The 21,781-nt window shown below is 45.1% G+C and overlaps 1 protein-coding gene across 9 annotated transcripts in view; it reads left to right on the top strand.

Annotated features, from left to right (window-relative positions):
• Positions 1–21,781, top strand: part of ZHX3 (zinc fingers and homeoboxes 3) — a 128,232-nt gene that overhangs the window by 3,443 nt on the left and 103,008 nt on the right. For 3 of the 9 annotated variants that reach the window (XM_078057195.1, XM_078057199.1, XM_078057201.1), the window contains exon 1: positions 18,961–19,331. The gene's annotated coding sequence lies outside the window, so the exon portion shown is untranslated. Of the gene's footprint in view, positions 1–16,959; positions 17,086–18,148; positions 19,332–19,608; positions 19,725–19,776; positions 19,918–21,781 lie in introns of those variants that run through there. The other 6 variants (XM_036121373.2, XM_078057202.1, XM_078057205.1 and 3 more) reach the window with 5 other exon arrangements.

The raw sequence follows: 21,781 nt of genomic DNA, 5'->3' as shown, positions 1-21,781 counted from the left end.
AAGGTGAGGAGAGTGGGGGGCGGAGGAGGTATCAGATTGTGGGGGGAGGGTCCTCTGCCCGCAGAACAAAGGAAACAGCTTTAATGGGTATTGAGAAAAGCCCTCTGGCTTCCAGGTGGAGAGGGCACTAGGGAAGATGAGGGTGGACGGTAGAGATGCAGGGGGTGCCAGGCCTTCCCCCACCCCTAGATTCAGGCTGCTTCTGCCCTCCAAGGCGTCTGCAGAGATTCAACCCCCAATCGCAGGAGAGGGCAGGTCCTCAGTTCCAAGACCCGCATCGCAGAGCTCAAGGCCGGCTCCTTCCGGGACTGAGAGGCGGGACTGGGGAAGCAGGGCCCGTCACCGCCCCGCCCCCTGCCGGCCCCACCCACAATCCGACCCCCGCCCCTGCTTCCGGTCCCACCCCCTGCCTCCGGCTCCGCCCCCCACCGGTGGTTGGAGGAAGCCAGGCTCTGGGCCACTGGCCTGGGTGGCTTTTGCCTCCCATGTTCCTTTTTTCCTGCTGGTGTGGCAAAGGCCGTGGGGCTACTGGGGCCTCTGCTCCCAGCTTTTCAAGGACAGGCCCTGGATGTGGCCAGGGATTCCTGGGCTGGAGCACAGGACACTTCGTGGCTATCTCCTCTTCCAGCCAACGAAGCCTTTGTTGCCAGCCGAGGACTGACCGGCCTGCCCAGGTTGCCTGGCAGTGTGGACTGATGCTGGGCAGTTCCCAATTCCAACTGTCCTTCCCGGAAAAACGTCAATTTGGCTGGACCTTAGAATCCGTTTGTAATTTCTAGCCTAGGGAAGAATACTGAAAGATCATTAACCACTGCATGAAGTGGAGCGTTCTGTCGTCTTAAGATCTCTGCAGGACTTTCCAGCTGCCCCATGGGCTTGACCTTCGGCAGGGGACCTCCTATTCTTCCTCTTTTTATTTGGGTATAACTTCTGCCCCCACCCACTATCTGGCATCCAGGACCATATTTCACTATGCTTTGCAATTCAACAAGGGTCTAGCATAGTGCCCTCTACTTAAATAGATGTTCAAAAATATTGTTTAGGGAAGATCAATTTCTGCTGGGCTCTGAATTATATATAGACGGAGTATATATAGTAGGGCAAGGGCAGTCTAAGTGGGTGGAAGTGGTGAGTAAAGGCATAGATGGTAGAGAGAGAAAGTGAATGTAAGGAGTTGACCCATCTGGCCTTGAATGTCATGCAAAACCATGGGCACTGAGGAGCCATGGATGGTTGTTAAGCATGAGAGCAGTAACACTGCTAGTCATTGTACTAGATCCTTTGTGAATGTTATTGTACTGTCCTGCTCACATTGTTCTCTCTACCTAGACAGTTCTCCCCCTGACCTCTATCTATGTAGTTAATGCCGACTCATTTTTTATTTTTCATTTTTATTTTTAAAAGATTTTATTTATTTGTGTGTGTGAGAGAGAGACAGAGCACAAGCAGGGGGAGCAGGATGCAGAGGGAGAAGCAGGCTCTCCGCTGAGCAGAGAGCCTGATGCGGAACTCAATCCCAGGACCCTGGGATCATGACCCGAGCTGAAGGCAGACACTTAACCGACTGAGCCACCCAGGTGTCCCACCAACTCATTTTTTAGTTCCCAACTCCACTGTTACTTCCTCAGGGAAACCTTCAGTGGCAGACAGACTCTAAGGTGACCCCCTGTATCCCCATATCCCCACCTCCTGGTGTTCATGTTTGTGTAATCCCTTCCTCTTGAGTGTGAGTGGGATCTGTGACTTGCTTTTAACTAATAGAATACTGCAAAGGTGATGGGATGTCACTCCCATGACTATGTTATGTAAGAGTCTTGCTAGCAGATAAGCTCTGGAGACTCTCCTTGCTGACTTGATGAAGTAAACCACCATGTTGAGGAAGCCCACAGGGCAAGGAGCTATGGGTGGTCTCTAGGACCTATGGCAGCCTCCCGCTGATGGCAAGCAAGAAGTCAGGGTACTCAGTCCTGCAGCCACCAGGAAATGAATCCTGCCAATAACCTGAGGGAGCTGGAGCCCCTGAGTGAGAATGTAGTCCTGCTGTCACCTTGATCATAGCTTTAGGAGTCCCTGAGTAGAAGACCCAGCTAAGCCATGCCCAGACTCCTGACTCAGAAACTGAGGTAATAAATATGTTGTTCCAAGTCTCTGAGTCAGTAGTGACTTGTTACGGAGCAAAAACTAATACACTTTCTGGCTAGGTTAACTCCTTGATGTAGGCTCTCGTAGCATCATATGCCTTTTCTTTCTTTTTTTAATGTGCTTTTTCATCCTTCTCTTTTATGTGACCATTTATTTATATATACCATTTGATGAATGCTATGTCTTCATGAGGGTACTTTTGTGCATCACTTTGCCCCCAGTCTCTTTCAGTGCCTGACACATGGAAGAAGATCTACAATAAATATTAGTTGTAAGTGTTAGTGAGTCAATGCTCTTATTTAATCTTTACTACAACCTGGCTAGGTGGGAACCATTATTACATATGAAGAAAAGGAAACCAGTTATTAACATACACTTAAAAGTATACTGAACAAAATCTTATTATCTTATACCTACAAATTTTGGTTTATACATGCCACTGTATCATAATTTTTAGTATGACTACAGAATAAATGCTTTGGGAGCAGGGCGTAGATTGCATGGTATGACATCCCTTATGGAGCATTGTATGTTCTAAAAAGCACGACCATCCAAAAATACTTTGTGGCTCCTTTCGTTTTCCTTAAGACTTAACTCTGACTTAAATCATTCTTTGGAAACTCCTACCTTGTCACTGTCCTTTTCTGACCTGACGCAAACAGGCCCTCATTCGCCAGTGCTTTGTGTGATTCTAGCTGTTTGCCAACTTCATGCTCATTGACTTCATAAATTCTACATCTCTGGCAAGATTTCCAGTTTCATTTTGTACTCCCTGTGTGCCATACTCCCAGGGGTCAAAGCCATCTGACTGCAGGATGCTGTTAAACCCAAAATCTGTTCTGTTGGGATCTCTGCTCAGAAGCCTCCCACAGCTCCCAGTCTCACACCTCCCACCGCCACCCTCCTCTTCCACTCCGTCCCCATCCCCCACTCCACAGCCATCCATTCACCACCTCATGGATCCATAAGCACACCGGGCACACTCCCCACTTTGCCCTGGTGGTTCCCACAGTGCTCTTTCCCCAGACACCCTCATGGCTCACTCCTGCACCCCCCTCAAGATGACTCAGATGTCACCCTTCTGCCCTGACCACTCCCATCCACCTTTCTTGTTCTAATTATTTCCAGGACCACGAACCACCTTTTTACATGCGATATATTTTACTTATTTATGATATTTGGTGTTTGTCTCCCTCTCCACGAGAATGTAGGCCCCATGAGAACAAGATCTGTCTTTGCTGATATATCCCAAGAATGGTGTCTGGCACATAGTAGGTCTCCAGTAAAGGTTAGTGGGTAAGTGTCCACATCTCTGATGGTCTTGCCTTTAACTCAAACTCTCCATCTCCTTCCAACCTCTATCCCCAGGACTCCAGCCCCTGCCTAGGTGATATGACTTGTCACGGGCATCTGCCTGACTCAGGAGGGCCTTCCTGGGGTGCCCGTGTGTTGACCTCGCTGTGTCCCTGCCACGTCTCCAGCAGGCGTGAAATACTAAATTCCTGTTTTTGTTTTATTTAAGGGCAAGAGGATTAGGGAGGAAGGAGGAAGGAGATGATGAGGGAAGCAATGGGCAGAGTGGAGAGGGTGGAGAGAGGACTGGCACAGGTTTCCCTGGGGCCCCCGCCCAGCCAGCTTTGCAAGCGGCTCAGAGGGCAGCCTGCTGGCAGTGGGTGAGGGCCGTGTGCCACATATCTTGAGCCGAGTGCCACGTGGCAGAAGCAGTCCCGTTGAGTCATGGGACCCACAGCCACACTACTTTGTAGAGTTTGGTGTGTGGAGTATTTTTGTTTTTTATAGCCCAGCTGTCTGTGTAATGACTTCCTTCCCTCGGCCTTGTTCACAGAGGTGTCCCTGTGAGACCAGCTGAGTCACCACATTCCTCGCAGCTTAAAACACTGGCCCCAGCACCAAGGCCCAGTTCCTTCGTGTAGATGGGACCTTTCAAGGCAGCCAGGGAGTGCCCAGAAAGACAGGCTAGAGAGCTCCCCTTTCGAACCTGCGCCCTTCCCCAAAAAACATGATTACAAACCTAGTAAAGATGGAGAGAAATTCCATCTGCTAAGCATGAGGGAATGGCCACAGCCGTGTGCCACGGTCTGCAGAATTATTTGTCGGCGACCATGAAGTCAATACCAAATGAGGGGGAGGGAGGGACGAGGCACGGACATTCGTGCGGCGTGCAGAGTCAGAAACCCCAGTGAAGACTGGGCACTCTCCATGCCCAGCTGGGAGGAATAGAAACTTGCTTAGCTGTTCTGTAAAATAAACAGGTAGTTCTCAATAACATTAAGTATGCATAGGGCACAGAGGTTAGCCATTTCACTCTTTGTAATGTATTTTGGAAGTTTGCTCAGATACACGTAAGACAAGAAGGAGGTTATTTAGAATAGCATTATTCATGGCACGGGTGAACAGGAGGTAGGGGAAGTGCTAAAGGAAAGAGCTAGTAAACCATGGTGGACGTCGACCTCGGAATTCCACACAGCTATGAGAAGTAATGAAATAGGGGTGCATACAGCAGCATAGGACTTACAGAGCTAAGTGGGGAAAGCAGTCCAAGAGCTTGAAAGCACAACACTTCTCATTTTATTGAGGTGTGACTGACGTACAGTAAACCACACATATTTAAGGTGTACTATTGGAGTTTTGGCATGTGTAATTACCCATGAAACCACCACCACGATCAAGATAATGAATATATCCACCACCTCCAAGTAAGAAGTAGATCGATATGGATTGAAATGGGCAGATGTCTACCACCTGTTAAGTTTTTTAAAAAATTCAACAGTGTGTTGTATAATCCCATAGTTATATTAATGAAAAATGTTTAGATATCCTGAAAAAAATCTGGAAGAACACACACACACACACACAAAAATTATGTTCATTGTTGGGAATCTTGCGAAAACAGCCTAGCCCTATTTGGCTAGTGCACCGTGCATTTCAGAAATTGCCCATGATTCTTTTTTTAAAAATTTTTATTGTTATGTTAATCACCATACATTACATCATTAGTTTTTGATGTAGTGTTCCATGATTCATTGTTTGTGCATAACACCCAGTGCTCCATGCAGAACGTGCCCTCTTTAATACCCATCACCAGGCTAACCCATCCTCCCACCCCCCTCCCCTCTAGAACCCTCAGTTTGTTTTTCAGAGTCCATCGTCTCTCATGGTTCGTCTCCCCCTCTGATTTCCCCCCCTTCATTCTTCCCCTCCTGCTATCTTCTTCTTCTTTTTTTTTTCTTAACATATGTTGCATTATTTGTTTCAGAGGTACAGATCTGTGATTCAACAGTCTTGCACAATTCACAGCACTCACCATAGCACATACCCTCCCCAATGTCTATCACCCAGCCACCCCATCCCTCCCACCCCACCCCCCACTCCAGCAACCCTCAGTTTGTTTCCTGAGATTAAGAATTCCTCATATCAGTGAGGTCATATGATACATGTCTTTCTCTGATTGATTTATTTCGCTCAGCATAACACCCTCCAGTTCCATCCACGTCGTTGCAAAACAGAAATTGCCCATGATTCTTGTCCCACTTCATGGTCTCCAGGTCTCCTTTAAAGGTTTAATACACTAGAAATTCATCATTATGGTCCCCTATCTTTGAGTGACTTTATTAAAATGTCACTGAGGTCCTCATAATGAACCCCAACATAAGGGGTGCCTGACTCTTGTTCTCCACCCCCACATCAGACAGCTGTGTCAATAACTTCCTTCAGCTCACTTCCAGGACCATTTTCTTTTATCATCCCTCCAGACTGGAGATACTCCAGCAGGGGGGGTGGTTGTGGCTGGGGACAAAAGAGTGATTCCCCAACTTGTCTGCAAATCCATCCTTTTTAAAATTTTTTTAAATTTTTTTTAATTTTATTATTATTATTTTTAAAGATTTTATTTATTTATTTGACAGAGAGAGAGAGGGAACACAAGCAGGGGGAGTGGGAGAGGGAGAAGCAGGCTTCCTGCTGAGCAGGGAGCCCGATGCGGGGCTTGATCCCGGGACCCTGGGATCATGACCTGAGCCGAAGGCAGACGCTTAACGACTGAGCCACCCAGGTGCCCCTCCATCCTTTTTTTTAAAGTAATCTTTACACCCAATGTGGGGCTCGAACTCACGACCCTGAGATCAAGAGTTGCATGTTCCACTGACTGAGCCAGCCAGGTACCTTGCAAATCCATCTTTTATTTATTTATTTTTGAAGATTTTATTTATTTATTTGAGAGAGAGTGTGTGAAGGAGAGAGCCGGGGGAGGGGCAGAGGGAGAGGGAAGAGCAGATACCCGCTGAGCAGCAAGCCCAATCTGGGGCTCCATCCCAGGACCCTGGGATCATGACCTGAGCTGAAGGCAGATGCTTAACCAACTGAGCCACCCAGGCGCCCGCAAATCCATCTTTTATTACCATTCTTCACATATCTCATAAGTACAGGAGGGGCAAAGATTGTGGGGGCAGGGGGCATGTTGAATTTTGTCTGGTTATGGGTTTTATATAAAAGCAGTCATTAAATGTGGATGTTCTTTTGTGTCTGGCTTCTTTCACTCCACATTGTTTATAAGAATCTTCCATGTTGTTGTGTGCAGGTGTGGTTCATTTTTTGTGCAGTGTAAAGCATTCCGTTGAGCGTATATACCACAATTTATCCTTTCTACCAATTGACATATGGGTTGTTTCCAGCTTAGGGCTATTATAAATAATGCTGCTGTGAACATTCTTGTACATGTCTACTTGTCTACCTGGGCATGTATTTCTCGTAGGTATATACTTTGGAGCAGAATTGCTGGGTTATAGGTATTCCTATGCTTAAGTTAAAAAAATAATACTGAACTGTTTCCCAAAATGATTAGACAAGTACACTCTCCCCAGCAATATATGAGAGCTCCCCTTGTGCATTTACCAACAGTTTTCACCAGCAACTGGTACTATCAGACTTTGTACTTTAGCCATCTGGTGGGTTTGTAGTAGGTGTTCTCTCTGCTTCATTTCCCTGATTACTAATGAGGCTCAGCACCTTTCATACGTTTATTGGACATTTGGATTTTCTTTGTGTGAAGCCAAGACCCTGTTCTTTCCCATTTTTCTGCTGCTCTGTATTTTTCATTATTTCTTTATAGCTTTTTGTATATTCTGGATATAAACCTTTTGCCAGTTATGTGCATTGTTAATCTTTCTCCTCTGTGGCTAATGATGTTTCTTGATGAACAGAAGTTCTTAACTGTAAAGAAGTCCAATTTATCAGTCTCTCCCTTGTGGTTAGTGCTGTTTTGATCTTGTTTAAGAAAACTTTTCCTCCCTTGATGTCATAAAGATACTGTATGTTATCTTCTAAAGTTTTATTGGTTTACCTTTTGTATTTTAGTCCATAATCTAATAGAAATCGGCTTTTGAGTATGGTGTATGATGGGATTCCAGTGCCATTTTTCCCATGTGGATATTCCATTGACTCAACACTATTTATTCAAAAGATCATTTCCCCATACTGTTCTGCAATGCTATCTCTAACATTAATCTGCTTGGGGGAGGGTCTTTCTTCTGTCCATTGGTTTTTGTCTACTCTTATGCCAAAACCATACAGTCTTAATTATTAGAGCTTTATTATAAGTTTTGTTAGCTGATAGAATAAATCCTCTCCACCTTGTACTTCTTCAGGAGTACCTTAGCTGTTCTTGGCCTTCAGCAGTTTCATATAAATTTTATATTAGAATGATCTTGTCAAGTGCCATGTGAAAATCAACTGGGATTGCTTTGAATCTATAGGCCAATTGAAGAAAATGACAGCTTTACAGTATTGAGTCTTCTAATCTATTAATATGCTGTCTCTCTCCATTATTCATTTATTCTTTAATGTCTATTAAAATGTTCATGGTTTTCTCCATAGAGGTCATACCTGTCTTTTGTTAGATCCATTTATAGGTACTTTTTTTTTTTTTTTTTTTGCTATTTCAAAACTATTCTGACTATTCTTAAAAAACAATTTTCTGACATTTGCTGGAATATAGAAGTAAGGTTGACTTTGGTATATTGATTTTGCAACCTGGAAAAGGGTCTTCATCAGAACCTGACCATGGTGTCACCCTGATCTCAGACTGCCAGCCTTCAAAATGGGGGAAAATAAATTTCTATTGTTTATAAACTACCCAGTGTGTGATGTTTTGTTACAGCAGCCAGACTAAGACAATAATTTATTGGTTCTAAAAGTTTCTTTGAGATTCCTTAGGGCTTTCTACCTACACAATCATGTCATTTTTGAAGAAAGACAGTTTTACTTTTTTCTTTCCTATCTTTATGACTTCTTTTTCTTTTTCTTGCCTTATTGCCCTGGCTAAGACATCTCAAAGTGTTGATTAGAGGTGATGATAACTGATATTCTTGCTCTGTTCCTTATTTTAGAGAGGAAAATGCTCACTATTTTACCATTAAGAATACTGTTGGCTCTAGTTTTTTTCCTGTATGTCCTATATCAGATTGAGGAAGTTGTCTTCCATCTTTAGGCTGCTAAGAGTTTTTGCTGTGAATAAGTGTTGAATTTTGTCAAATGCTTTTTTAGCATCTATTCGGATAATCAAATTATTTTTCCTTTTATTCTGTTAATGTGGTTGGTTGATTTTTAAATATTAAACCAATTTGCATTCCTGAGATAACCTCCACTTGGTTATGATTTCTTATCCTTTTAATTTGTCACTGTATTTGATTTGCTAACATTTTATTTAGGATTGTTGTATTGATGGTCATGAGAGATAATGGTCTATATTTTTTCTTGTCATGTTCTTGTCAGGTTTTGGTGGTACAATTATGCTAACCTTATAAAATAAAGTTGGGAAGTGTTCCCTCTATTTTCTGAGAGTATTTGTATAAGATAGGTATTACTTCTTATTTAAAATTTTGGCTGGAATATTTTCATTCTTTTATCTTTTAACCTGTATGCCCTCATTTTAAAGTATGTCATAAACATCATATAGTTGAGTCTTGTATTTTGTTTAAATTTGCTCTGTTGATCTTTTTCTTTTTGTTAGAATATTTAGTCCACTTACATTTAACATCATTACAGATATGGTTAAAAACCATTTACATCTATAATCCTGTTGCCTTCTTTTTGTCCTACCTGGTTTTTGTTCCTCTTTTTTCCTCTTTTTCTTTCTTCTTTTGGATCATGTATTTTTTATTATTCCATTTTATCTTCTCCATTTGATTTTTCAACATTGTGATAAAATAAAAACATTTGCCATCATAACTATTTTTAAGTGTACAGTTTACTAGTCTTTTTTTTTTTAAGATTTTTATTTATTTATTTGACAGAGAGAGACACAGTGAGAGAGGGAACACAAGCAGGGGGAGTGGGAGAGAGAGAAGCAGGCTTCCTGCTGGGCAGGGAGCCCGATGCAGGGCTCGATCCCAGGACCCTGGGATCATGACCCGAGCCGAAGGCAAATGCTTAATGACTGAACCATCCAGGTACCCCTACAGTTTACTAGTCTTAAGTACATTCACATTTTTGTGCAACCAGTTTCCATAACTCTTTTCATCTTGCAACACTGAAAACTTAAAAAATGTTATTAAACAATAATTCCCACTCATCCCTCCTCCCAGTCCCTGGCAATCACCATTCTGCTTTTTGTCTCTGTAAATTTAATTATTCTAGGTACTTCATATAAATGGGGTCATACACTCCATCTGTGTTTTAGACCCTTCTGAACCTTGCCCTATGTACCTCTTCATCTGGCTGTTCATTTATATCTTTTACGATAAACTGCAATCACAAAAAAATAAATAAATGGGGTCATACAGTATTTGTTCTTTGGTGACTGGCTTATTTCATGTAGCATTATGTCCTCAAGGGTCATCTATGTTGTAGCATGTGTCAGAATTTTCTCCCCCCCCACTTTTTTTTAGAGAGAGAGCGCCCATGTAGTGGGGGGAGGGGAAGAGGGAGGGAGAGACAGACAGAATCTCAAGCAGACTCCATACCCAGCACAGACCCCAACTTGGGCTCTATCTCATGACCCTGAGATCATGACCTGAGCCAAAAGGAAGGGTCGGTGCTTAACCGACTGAGTCACCCAGGCACCCTGAGAATTTTCTCCCTTTTTAAGCCTGAATAATATTCTTTATTTTAAAAAAGATTTATTTATTTAAGAGAGCGAGAGAGAGAGAGCATATGCAAGCTCGGGGAGGGGCAGAGAGAGAGGGAGAAGGAGAGGAGTAGACTTCCTGCTGAGTGCAGAGCTGGATGTGGGGCTTGATCTCAGGTCCCTGAAATCATGACCTGAGCTAAAATCAAGAGCCAGCTGCTTGACCGACTGAGCCACCTAGGCCCCAAGGCTGAATAATAGTCTATTGTGTGTATATACCACATTTTGTTTTTCCATTCACCTGTGGATGGACATTTGGGTTCCTTCCACCTTTTGGCTATTGTGAATGCTGCTGCTATGAATAAGGGTATACAAATGTGTGTTCCGAGCTCCTGCTTTCAGTTCTTTTTGATATATATCTAGAAGTAGAATTTTTGGTACATATGGTAGTTCCATGTTTAATTTTTTAAAGAACCATCATACTGTTTTCCACAGCAGTTGCACTATTGTACGTTCCCACAAATGACACACCAGTGTTCCAATTTCTCTGCATCTACTCCAACATCTGTTTTTTTCTTCTTCTTTTCTTTTTTGGATAATAATCATTCTAATGATTGTGGAGTGGTATCTCATGATTTTTATTTGTCTAAGCTTGGCTTTTATCTCCATGAATGTAGTGTGTTTGGCTGTTTTTTGGTCTCTGATAATTTCCTGTATTTGGGGTCATCTTGAGTCTGTTTCTTTATTTTACTTATTTCCTCTTGTGGTGTCTTCTTATATGTCTGGCTATATTTGTGCATTAGGCATTGTAGTGCATTTAAAAAATTGTAGAAACTATTTTAACGTTAGAATGATGTAAATTAAACCTCTTCCAAAGAGATTTTCTTTTTTTTTTTTTTTAATGTATTTGTTTGATTGAGAGAGCACGAGTAGGAGGGGGAGAGGGAGAGAGAAAATCTGAAGCAGACCCTGCACTGAGTGTGAGCCTGATGTGGGCTTCAATCTCACAAACCTGAAATCTTGACCTGAGCCAAAACCAAGAGTGGGTAGCTTAATGGACTGCACCACCCAGACACCCCCAAAGAGATTTCCCCCCCTAGGCCCTAGGAGTGCTAAAAGTTTAGGATCTTTTTGCTCTGTATTCAGAGCTTGACATTATCTAGTCCACTCAGATGACTTGAAACCATCTGCAAAAGGAATGGATCACTTCCAGTTCACATCTTCTCTTAAATTAAAGCTCTTCAGGATCCTAGATTAAAGTAAAGTGTAAAGAGTTTTGTTGGCTCAGGGCTTGAATGTCACACTGAGGAGTCTGGAGAAGGGATGGGCAGCTGCTGTGACATCTGCTTCGTCAGGGGGCAGCATGTTGAATCTTAGTTCTGTGGTCCAGTATGGGAAAAGGAGGAAGGCAAGCTGGGCCAGACTGGGCTAGGGATACGAAACCAGTCAGAGAGCTGGTCTGTCCTCGCTGAGGTGGATAATGCATGGGGTCAACCAGGTGGAGTATAGCAGGAGAGAAGCCAAGACTGCAGAGAAGCTGCAGGTCATAGTTCACCTGGGCCAGAAACAGGTTCTCTTCACTGGTCCTGGGCAAACTTTCTGGCCAGTGACTCCTCCAGGCTAGCCAGTGACCACTTATGTAGTCTTGGCTGAGCCTAGACACCCTGGACAACTTCATTATTGTGCTCTTTGGGTCTATTCAGAGCCCTCCTTTCTGATCTCCACCCAGCATATTGTCCCTACTCAGTTCAGTTCAGTAAAGTCTCATTGCTCTTAGGATATGACTTAAATTATTACCATGACCTTCAAAGCTGTACATGATCTGGCCACTGGCCACCTCTCCAGCCTTATCTCCTCCAATTATCTGCCTCACTGTACATTTTCCTTCTTCTTTGTTTAAACCACTATGTATCCTTGGTGACCACAGGGCCTGTGCGTGTACTGTTCCCTCTATAGGGAGTACTCTTCTTGCCCCTATTTGCCTACTCTTGTGGACTAAATGTATATATTCCCCCAAAATTCATATGTTGAAGCCCTAAGCCCCCAGTGTGGCTGTAATTTGGAGTAAGGCAGTAATTAAGATTAATTGAGGTCATAAGGGTGGGGCCCTGATCCAGTAGAATTAGTGTCCTTTTAAGAAGAGACACCAGAGAGCTCATTTTCCCTCTCTTGCTGTGCACACATACTGAGGAAAGGTCATATGAGAACATAGCAAGAAGGCAGCCATCTGCAGGGCCAGGAAGATAGTTCTCACCAAAAACCAAATTGGCTGGGGCTTTGATGTTGGACTTGCAGCCTCAAGAACTGTGAGAAAATTTATTTCTGTTGTTTAAGCCACCTGGTCTATGGTGTTTTGTAATGGCAGCCCAAGCAGACTAATACATCTAATTTAACCCCTATTTTTCCCTTTAGATTTCATACCAACTATTTCCCTAAACATCTTTGAGCCAAAGCCTCCTATTAGTGGATCTCATGGTACCATGCACTGTGTAAGATTTATGTTTTTGATTATTTGACCAATGTCTGCCTTACTTACTAGACTGTAAGCTACATTAAGGTCTCTGGTTTTATTCAAGGCTGCATACTCAGAACCTAATACAGGGCCAGGTACATAGTAGGTGCACAATACACCTTTTTTGGGGAAAGAGAGGTGGGTGGAGATAGACAGTGCCTTGAGCTAGGAGGGATTTATGGACATTCAAACTCATCTCTGGTCCAACAGAAACTATATATTTATAATCAAGATGTGACTCTAGGCCCCACCCTGTGATAGGCCTCAGGATCCTGCCCATAATGTCTGGCTCAGGTCCTGGGCTGGGCTGGGCTTGGCCAGCAGAACCCCAGTTTCTTTCTTTCTTTCTTTCTTTCTTTCTTTTTTCTTTCTTTCTTTCTTTCTTTCTTTTCTTTCTTTTCTTTCTTTTCTTTCTTTTCTTTCTTTCTTTCAATATTTTATTTATTTATTTGACAGAGAGAGACACAGCGAGAGAGGGAACATAAGCCAAGGGAGTGGGAGAGGGAGAAGCAGACTCTCCGCTGAGCAAGGAGCCTGATGCGGGGCTCGATTCCAGGACCCTAGGATCATGACCTGAGCCGAAGGCAGATGCTTAACGACTGAGCCACCCAGGCGCCCCCCATTGTATGTTTCTTACAGTGTTCTCTTGAGGATGAAGTCATGACTTTGTAACTACTGTTATACACACAATTGTACTCCCCCCACCTGCTCCCACAAACCAGTTCCTTTTCAATCCCAGAAATTTGTCTAATTGGCAGTTGGGGCCGCTGGTGTATCAGACAGGGCCCACTCAGGAGGCAGAAACCACACCAGTAATTTGAACAAGGGACCTTTTTTATGAAGAATTATTAGCTAATGAAAGGTGGTTAGTGACTAAAAGGGTCAAAAGAGAACTCCAAAGAATATAGGCATACTAACTATAGACTGTACCTACTATCTCTAGGGCTGGGGCAGAGTGACCAAGGAGAACACAGACTTGCAAATGCCTCTCCCCCAACCCCAAGGTGAGATTTGGGCCCTGTTGGAGAGGGCAGGAATTCAGCCCACTGGACGGTGGAGATGTTTGATGGATGGCCACAGGCCATAGGTCAGAAGCTGGCCATCCAGGTGGCAGAACAGCCCAGTGAGCACCACTGGGTCTCTCTAGACCACAGGAACCATGTGCTATAGGAGCAAGAGAGCAGAGTGGAATCTGGAAGGTTCTGAACCAGGAAGACCCTTATGCTGCTTCTTTTTTTCCTTTGATTTCTCCAACCTTCTCTACTGACAGAGCCTAGCATCGTGCCACTGGCAAAAGGGAAATGTTTACAGAATTCAGTTCCAGTATCACAGGGCAAGACAAAGAAGAGTGGCTTTAGAGCCAAGAGGCGATAAGTTGGCACAACTGGATTAAGAACCTTTTTTTTTAAATTTATTTTTTAAAAGATTTTATGTATTTATTTGTGTGTGTGAGAGAGAGCGAGTGGGAGAGAGAGAGCACAAGCACAGGGAGTGGCAGGCAGAGGGAGAAGCAGGCTCCCCACTGAGCAAGGAGCCTGATGCGGGACTTGAACCCAGGACCCTGGTATCATGACCTGAGCTGGAGGCAGATGCTTAACTGATTTTTCTTAAAATAATTGACAGGACATCGTTTTAAGCCATTGAGTCCTTATAATGCATCACACACCATGTTAATAGTAACACGGAGCATCTCATTCAATTGTTATAACTACATTTAAGTAAGTTACTCAAATTCACACAGCAAGTAAGTGGGGGAGACAGGATTCAAGCCCAGGAGATGCAAAGTTAAATCCTACTTACGTACTGCATGAAACTGCCTCCTGGATTCTTTCACTCCAGACTTTATAAATGCAACATAAAGGTTCATGGGGAGTGACAGAACCCTCTCTATGAAATGAACTATGTATTGTTGATTAAACCAGGGGGTCTGTCACTATCCTGGTTCTATAGGATTCTTCTCCTTCAAATCCTTGGTTCTCAGCTGGTTACTGTTCCTTTTCTGTGCTCTGCCTGCATTGTGATACCTTATTCTAGAAAAGGAGCTGGCATATAAATCTCAGCATTTTCAGCTTCTCTTCCTGTGATTGTTCAAAGTTCAGACATTTTCCCCTTGTGATCCCATAGCGCTGGCTACTGCTCAGAACTATGCAGTGAATACGGTAGGATAGCCATAGTTGGAATGTTTTTGGTTTCGAGTACTAGAAAACCCAACTCAAATTAGAATCAATAATAGGGGGAATTTATTGATTTACCTGACATTATTCGTTCAGGTAAGCCTTGATCAGCACTACAGCTCTGTTTCTCTTTGTTCTGCTTTTGCCTATCCATGTGTTGGCTTCATCTTTAGGCTTGCTCTCTTCATGGTCACAAAATAGTTGCCAGCAGCAAGTGGTTCCTCACTGACATCCAGGGAAGTAGGATTTTATTCAACTATTGTGACAGGGTTAATATTGGATACTGATAGATGTAGGCCTAGGTAATAGGTCTATTCCTGAAGCAATCAGTACAAGGTAGATGAGATTAATTCAACTGACTTAGCAGAGAATCCACACTCACATGTGGGGAATGGGGTCTATCCCACCCAAATTGCCTCCATGCTGTACAATGAGCAGTGGGATAGACTGGATGTTAGAAGGTGCATCTGTCGGGATAGGCTAGGTTTGGCTGTAGTAGCTAACAAGCCAAGTTTATTTCTTGCTCCTACTACATGTGTACTGTGAGTCCCCTGGGGGGCACTATTTAATGTCTCCTCCCTTCAGGACCCAGAACCATGGAGCAATCACCATCTTCAGCATTGTCTATTGTTGCTGAGGGAAAGAGAGTACACAAAATTGCCTGCTAGCTCTTAAAGTTTGGACCTGGGAGTACATCTACTCAATATTATTGACCAAAGCAAGTGGCATGGCCACCTCTGCAAGCTGTAAGGAAGTAGAATCCTATCATATGCCTGGGAAACACACCGGAAATATTTGGTGGCTAGCATTAATGTCCACTACCACAGGAGGCCATCAGAATACCCACCACAGAGGGCTTATGGAGACCACCCCAGTTTTTGTCCACTTTTTCTTGGGAAAAGAATAACTTATGGTTTTGATTGCTACGTGAAAAAGAGGCCTCCCTACTCTGCAGAAATCAGGAAAACTCAGTACTCACTTTCTGTGTGACTATCAAATGTCTCCCAGGTGTTTTGCCATTAAGTGGAGTTCATGGTTCTACCAGGGACTTCTATTAAGATATCTCCTCAACTCAAAACAATTCCCTTTTCTTGTGGTCTTGATCCACAGAGGTGGGTTCCTGTGAACGACATGACCTGTAAGCTGGCCATGATTGTTCTGGGGGAGAGGGGGACACCTGACACAAGTTGGGTCAATTAGAGCTCTGAGATTTTGGGTTTGGAATGATGAGGAATTTTTAGTCTCTGTGTAGTTGGAATTGTATCATGTACTTGGGAATAGTTGGTAGACATATTTTTCCATTGTATTACCTGGAAGGAGAGAAAACAAGGTTGTGGGGAGAGTCTTACTGGCACCCCCTGCTCTGCTTCCAATCCATCCAGCAGTCCATCTGGGTTCTTGTTGGCCTGAGAGACCCATCCCTTTGACCCCTAAAAAGCCCTAAGATAAATTCCCCTTTATTTTTCTTTAACTGGCCTGAGAGGATACTGGTACTTGCTGCTAGCAAACCCCTAACTGATACATGCTCTTGGCCTCTGGACCCTGACACAAAAAAGGGTTGCAGGTGTAGCTTATTCCAGTAAAACAGAGGTCAGGTGGCAATTCTATTGCATCAACTATACTTCTGGCAATTTCTTTCTGCTTGAGAAAGCTCATCAGAATGTGAGTGAGTTCAGGTGACATTATTATAGGGATCACCTGGAATCTGCTTTTTTTTTCTTAAGGAAAATAATTTGTCTCCTTGGGTAAATACTATTTGTGACATACTTCCCAACACTGGTTATTAAGTGCATGTTATATTCTCTGCCTGGAGTCCTCTCCTCCTCCCTCAATCCTTTTTTTTTTTTTCCTTCTCCCTCAATTCTTTACTCAGCTCCAATGTCGGCTCCTGTGGGAAGACTTTCTACACTCTCCTATATTGTATTAATTATGTCCTTCTCTCTGCTTCCCAAAGCAAGTAGCACATACATGTAGTGTTACATATTTTCTTCTGCTTTTTAGGGTTTTTTTGTTGTTGTTTTTGAAGATTTTATTTATCTGTTTGACAGAAAGAAAGAGAGAGCGTGCACAAGCAGGGGGAGCAGGAGACCCAGAACCAGGCTCTGTGCTGATCCCAGGATGCTGGGATAGTGACCTGAGCGGAAGGCAAACGCTCAACGGACTGAGCCACTCAGGTGCCCCATATTTCTTCCAGAAGTACTTCTTTGTATGTCTGTCTCATTTGAAATTCTGAGTTCCTTAGTGGTTGGGAGAATGCCTTGTTTACCTGCACATCCCACAGTACCTGGATTGGAATAGATGCTCAGAAAGTTTGTTGAGTAAATGCAGTTAAAGTTGAGCAACATATTCCATATATACTCTTATTCATTCAAGAAATATATAGCGAGTACCTAACCATATCAGGCCATGTTCCAGATACTGCAGAGGAACAACACAAGTCCCTGCCCTCAGAATATTACAGAGGATATTCAGGTCATATGGGCTATAAGGAAAAGTAAAGCAGGATGAGGGGAGAGAGAATGATGGGGAGGGGGGTGGGACTTGATATTTTAGTAAAGTGGTCTGGGTAAGTCTGAGGCAGTGACTTTTGAAAATTTTGAAATTTGGAGTAAGGGCACATGCCTTGAAACATCAAATGCAAAGGTCTTGAGGTAGGAGTGAGCCTGCATGTTCCACAAGCAGGAAGGAGGCTAGTGTGGCTGGAACGGAGTGAAGGGGTAGAGTGCAAGGAGATGCAGTTAGAAAAGGGGAGGAGTGTTGGGTGGGGGGAGGTCACCATAGGCTCTTGGGGGTCCTTGACAAAAAGAGTTTGATTTTTGCTCTGAGTGAGATAGGAAGTCATTGGAGGCTTTAGAGAAGGGGAGAAATATGTTTTGACTTAGGTTTTAAAGAATCCCTCTGGCTTCTTGAGAACAAGCTCTCTGAGAGCAGAGGTGTATCAGGGAGAGCAGGTAGAAGGTTATTGCAATATTCCAGGAAGAAGATGACCAGTGCTCAAATGAGGGTATTTTAGAGGTATTTGCTGTTGGATTACATGTGGGATATGTTGATAGGAAAAGAGGTGTTAATGATGACTTCAAGGTTTGGCCAGAGCCACCAGACCGATGTAATTGATCTTAACTGAGGTGGGGAAAACTGAAAGGAGCAAATTGAGGGGCAACTTCCAGAGTTTGTTTTTGGACATTCAAGTTTGACACATTGCCCAATACTTTATATTATATGTTCACTGTTTTTCAGAATCTGAAGGTTAAAATGCAACCTGAAGTTAAAGTCAGCTTTATTTATTGAACACCAGGCACTGTGCAGAAAGCTTAATGGGCGCTGTCATTTAAATCTTTCAGTCGTTTCTACTGGCTTAATTACTAATATTTTCATTGCTCTTTTATGGATTAAAGATTAAATGGCATGTCCAAAGTCACCCAGCCAATTATTAATCTGTCAATATAATGCAGATCGGGGATGCCAACCTAGATGTGTCAGACTGCAGAGCTCTTGCTGTGTATTAATCACTGGATTCTAAAGGTGGGGATCACTTTCAGAGCATATCTGCCATAGACTTGGGCTCCATGACAACACAGGTACCTGGGACATGTGACAAAAAACCAGAAAAGGGCCCAACCCCATCCCGGGTGTTACAGGTGACACAATGGAAGCTGTTAAGAAAGGACAGCATTATTGTACCTGCGGGGACTGATGCTTGCAAGTTCTCAAGTACCTGAAGATTTGATGATAAAACGCCATCAGAAGTTGTTGTTGTGTAGAAACAGAAGAGATTAAAAACTGCAGTGGAAGCATTGGTGGGAGGAAAGAAAAACCAACTCCCAGGCGGTGCTTGTTGGGAAAAACCGGACCGTAGGGAGAGGGGCCGCGCAGGGACCAGGATCCATGCCCTGCCTACATCCTTTCGAAAGAGTAGCCTTCTGCGACCTTCCTTAGGTGATCCTCCAGAAAGACCAGGATATGGAGCACAAAAGCCGGGAACCTCTGGGGCCTCAGCATCCGCCCCCTTTGCCCTCCTTCCCCGCCCCCTTCAGTCTCCACGCGGAGAAAAGCGGGACGACGCCTGCGCATGCGTCCGGGGCAAGGTCCGCTCCCCGCGACGTCAGGGGGCTCGCGCCCGCACTAAAACCCCGCCCCCCGGGCGCAAGAGGCGACCTGGGCGGGGGGCCTCGGGCCCCGCCCCCAGCCGAGCCGAGCGGGGCCGAGCGGAGCCGAGCAGCTCCGAGCGCGGCCGAGCCGAGCCGAGCGGCCCGGAGTCGGTTGGTGCAGCTGCGTCCCCGCCGCCCAGCAGTCCGAGGCTCCGGCGTCGCCGCCGCCTCCGCGGGGCCTGCGCCGGCCGCCCGCCCGCCCGCCGGGAGGGAGGCCCGGAGCGCGGGGAGAGCGGCCCGGCCGCGGGCGCCGCCGCCGCCGCCGCTGCCAGGTGAGCGCCCGCCGCGGCCCGCCGGCCCCGCGTGCCCCCGGGACTGTCAGTCTCCGTGTGTGTGTGTCTCTCTGCCTGTCAGCCCCCCGTGTCTGCGCGAGCTCCCTCCCGCCACGCCTGACCCCCCGGCCCTGCCGGCGGCGGCCGCCAGCCCCTCCCGCCCGCTGCCCCGGGTCTTTCTGTCAGCCGCCAGCACCCCCATGCGCGCAGGCTCCGCCCCTTCCCCCCAAAGCCCCGCCTTCGCCCCATCTGTCAGCACCCCCCCCCCACTCAGCCCCGGGCTCCGGCGTCCTGGGGCTCGGTGTAGACCCCGCGGGCCGCAGCCGCTACGGGAGCGCCAGGGGGCGCGGAGGGGAGGGGGGCGCTCGCAGAAGCCCGGCCGGCCCCGCGAGGGTGCGTGTCCCAGCGCGCGGGTGCGGGACCGCGTGGGCGCCCGGGAGCCCGGGGCGGGGATGCCGGGCGGCCCGGAGCCCCTCGCTACGGCTCCCGCGGGCCGCTGCGGGCGTGGGGCAGCCCTTGCCCCTGGCGTGGAGCGCGCCAGCTCCGCCGAGGAGGCAGCTGAGCCGGGGACTCCAGCCGCTTGGGGGTACAGTAGAGCCCTGCACCCCGGGACCCTCGTTTGCCCACGCGAAAACACTCCCCCTGGGCGCCGGGTTCCCGGATGCCGAGAGTGGCGTGTGAGCGGAGTTTGGGATTTCCATTCAGAGAAGCCTGTCGGAAGTGATTGAGGAGCGGGTGGGATGTGGAGCTTAGGTGGAAAGTGTTTGAGAGCTTGAGTCACTTTGAGTTGCGTGGTTTGCATTTCTGAGCAGTGATTGCCCTGGGCTTGCACCCTGGGAGAAACTGTTCTGTGGTGGGGGGAGAGGTTAGGTAGAGGGAGGAGGGAGGGCATACTCCTGTTTTTATCTGTGTCATGTGAACACATAGTATTTATTCATGAGACTCCACACATCTTCAGTTTAAAAAGGGGCGACAGTAGTTTCCATGTATACGTGTTCTTGTACGTTGTTATGTTGATGTTCTTTATTTGTAGTAAACTTAGCATCGCCTTATTTAGAAACCAAGAGAAAATACGTCCTAAAACAATTGGTATTTTGCCGGATAGTTCTCAACCACGGGGAAAGAGCCAAAAGCACACTTCATTAGCTGGAACAACTTATTCGGGCTTAATTTGTTTCTAAGAGACATACAGTGGAAAAATCCAGAAGCAGCAAAGTAGTATCAAAGAGTCTTAGGACATTAATGAAAGGGCCCTTCTATTGCTGCCTTGGAAAGATGGTATCAAAGTTGCTGTAGAGGACAGAGCTACTATGTAATGATAAACATATTAACCAAGTTGGTTTTGTGACCTTGATACATTGAGCAGCGCTTGATTTGTGCAGTGCTTCGTTAACGGGCAAACATTGCATGGAAGTGGGGTAATTTTTGGAGAAAATGTTCCCCGTGTTTTGTTTTGTTTTCATATTTAAGTCTGATTTCAGACTAGAGCAGTCTCCTGGTAGGAGTATTTTTTTTTTTAAGATAACATTAAAAATTACAAAAGTAATTCACGTTTAAAGCATTAAACTAGAAAAACAAAAGCTTGAGAAAAAACCCATAATCCCACAAACGATAGGAGACCAGTTAGGTATTTATCCTTTTAGTCTTTTGTTCCTCTGTATAAGTTTTTTTTTTCTTACCAAAATGCTACCATACTAGGAGATTGTTTTATTTTATTTTTTATTTTTTTTAAAGATTATTTATTTATTTATTCATGAGAGATGGGGGGCGGGGTGGGGGGGAGAGAGAGAGGCAGAGGGAGAAGCAGGCTCCCGGCTGAGCAGGGAGCCCGATGCGGGACTCGATCCCAGGGCTCTGGGATCATGACCTGACCCGAAAGCAGAGGCTTAACCATCTGAGCCACCCAGGCGCCCTAGGAGATTGTTTTATTATATGCTTTTTTCCTACTTATAAATAGATTATGTAAAATATTACAGATTATGTATGCCTCGTACATAAAGGCGTGAGAGGAGGATGGTGGATGTAGGGATTCAGTGGTGATTATACATAATTCTTTGCTTAATCTGACTTGCAACTTTAAAGTACTCTGCAGCTGGAGGTATTGTCTCCTCTTCTGTAGGTATATATTTAACCTATTTATTACTCATAAAACTTGTGTATGAGTAAGAACTTGTGTTCCCTTTGTGATACTTTCAAAAACTAAATTGGATCCTCTGCTTAGAGCACTCCAGTAGCTTCTGATTTTAAAGTAAAATATGAAGTCCTTGCCGTGGCTAACCAGGCTACCTCCCTGTTCTCACTTCCAGTTTTGCCAAACATATCTCATTGCTATTCCTTTAAAACTTTAAGCATATGCCAGCCTCAGTGCTTTTGTGTTTGCTATTCCTTCTGCCTAGAACTCTGTTCCCTGGATATCATGGTTCTCGCCTCAGGTCTCTGGTCAGATGTAA

Source organism: Halichoerus grypus, chromosome 10, assembly GCF_964656455.1.
Source record: "Halichoerus grypus chromosome 10, mHalGry1.hap1.1, whole genome shotgun sequence".
Lineage (NCBI taxonomy): Eukaryota > Metazoa > Chordata > Mammalia > Carnivora > Phocidae > Halichoerus > Halichoerus grypus.
The sequence above is the reverse complement of the archived record's forward strand: the minus strand, read 5'-3'. Positions and strand labels throughout refer to the sequence as shown.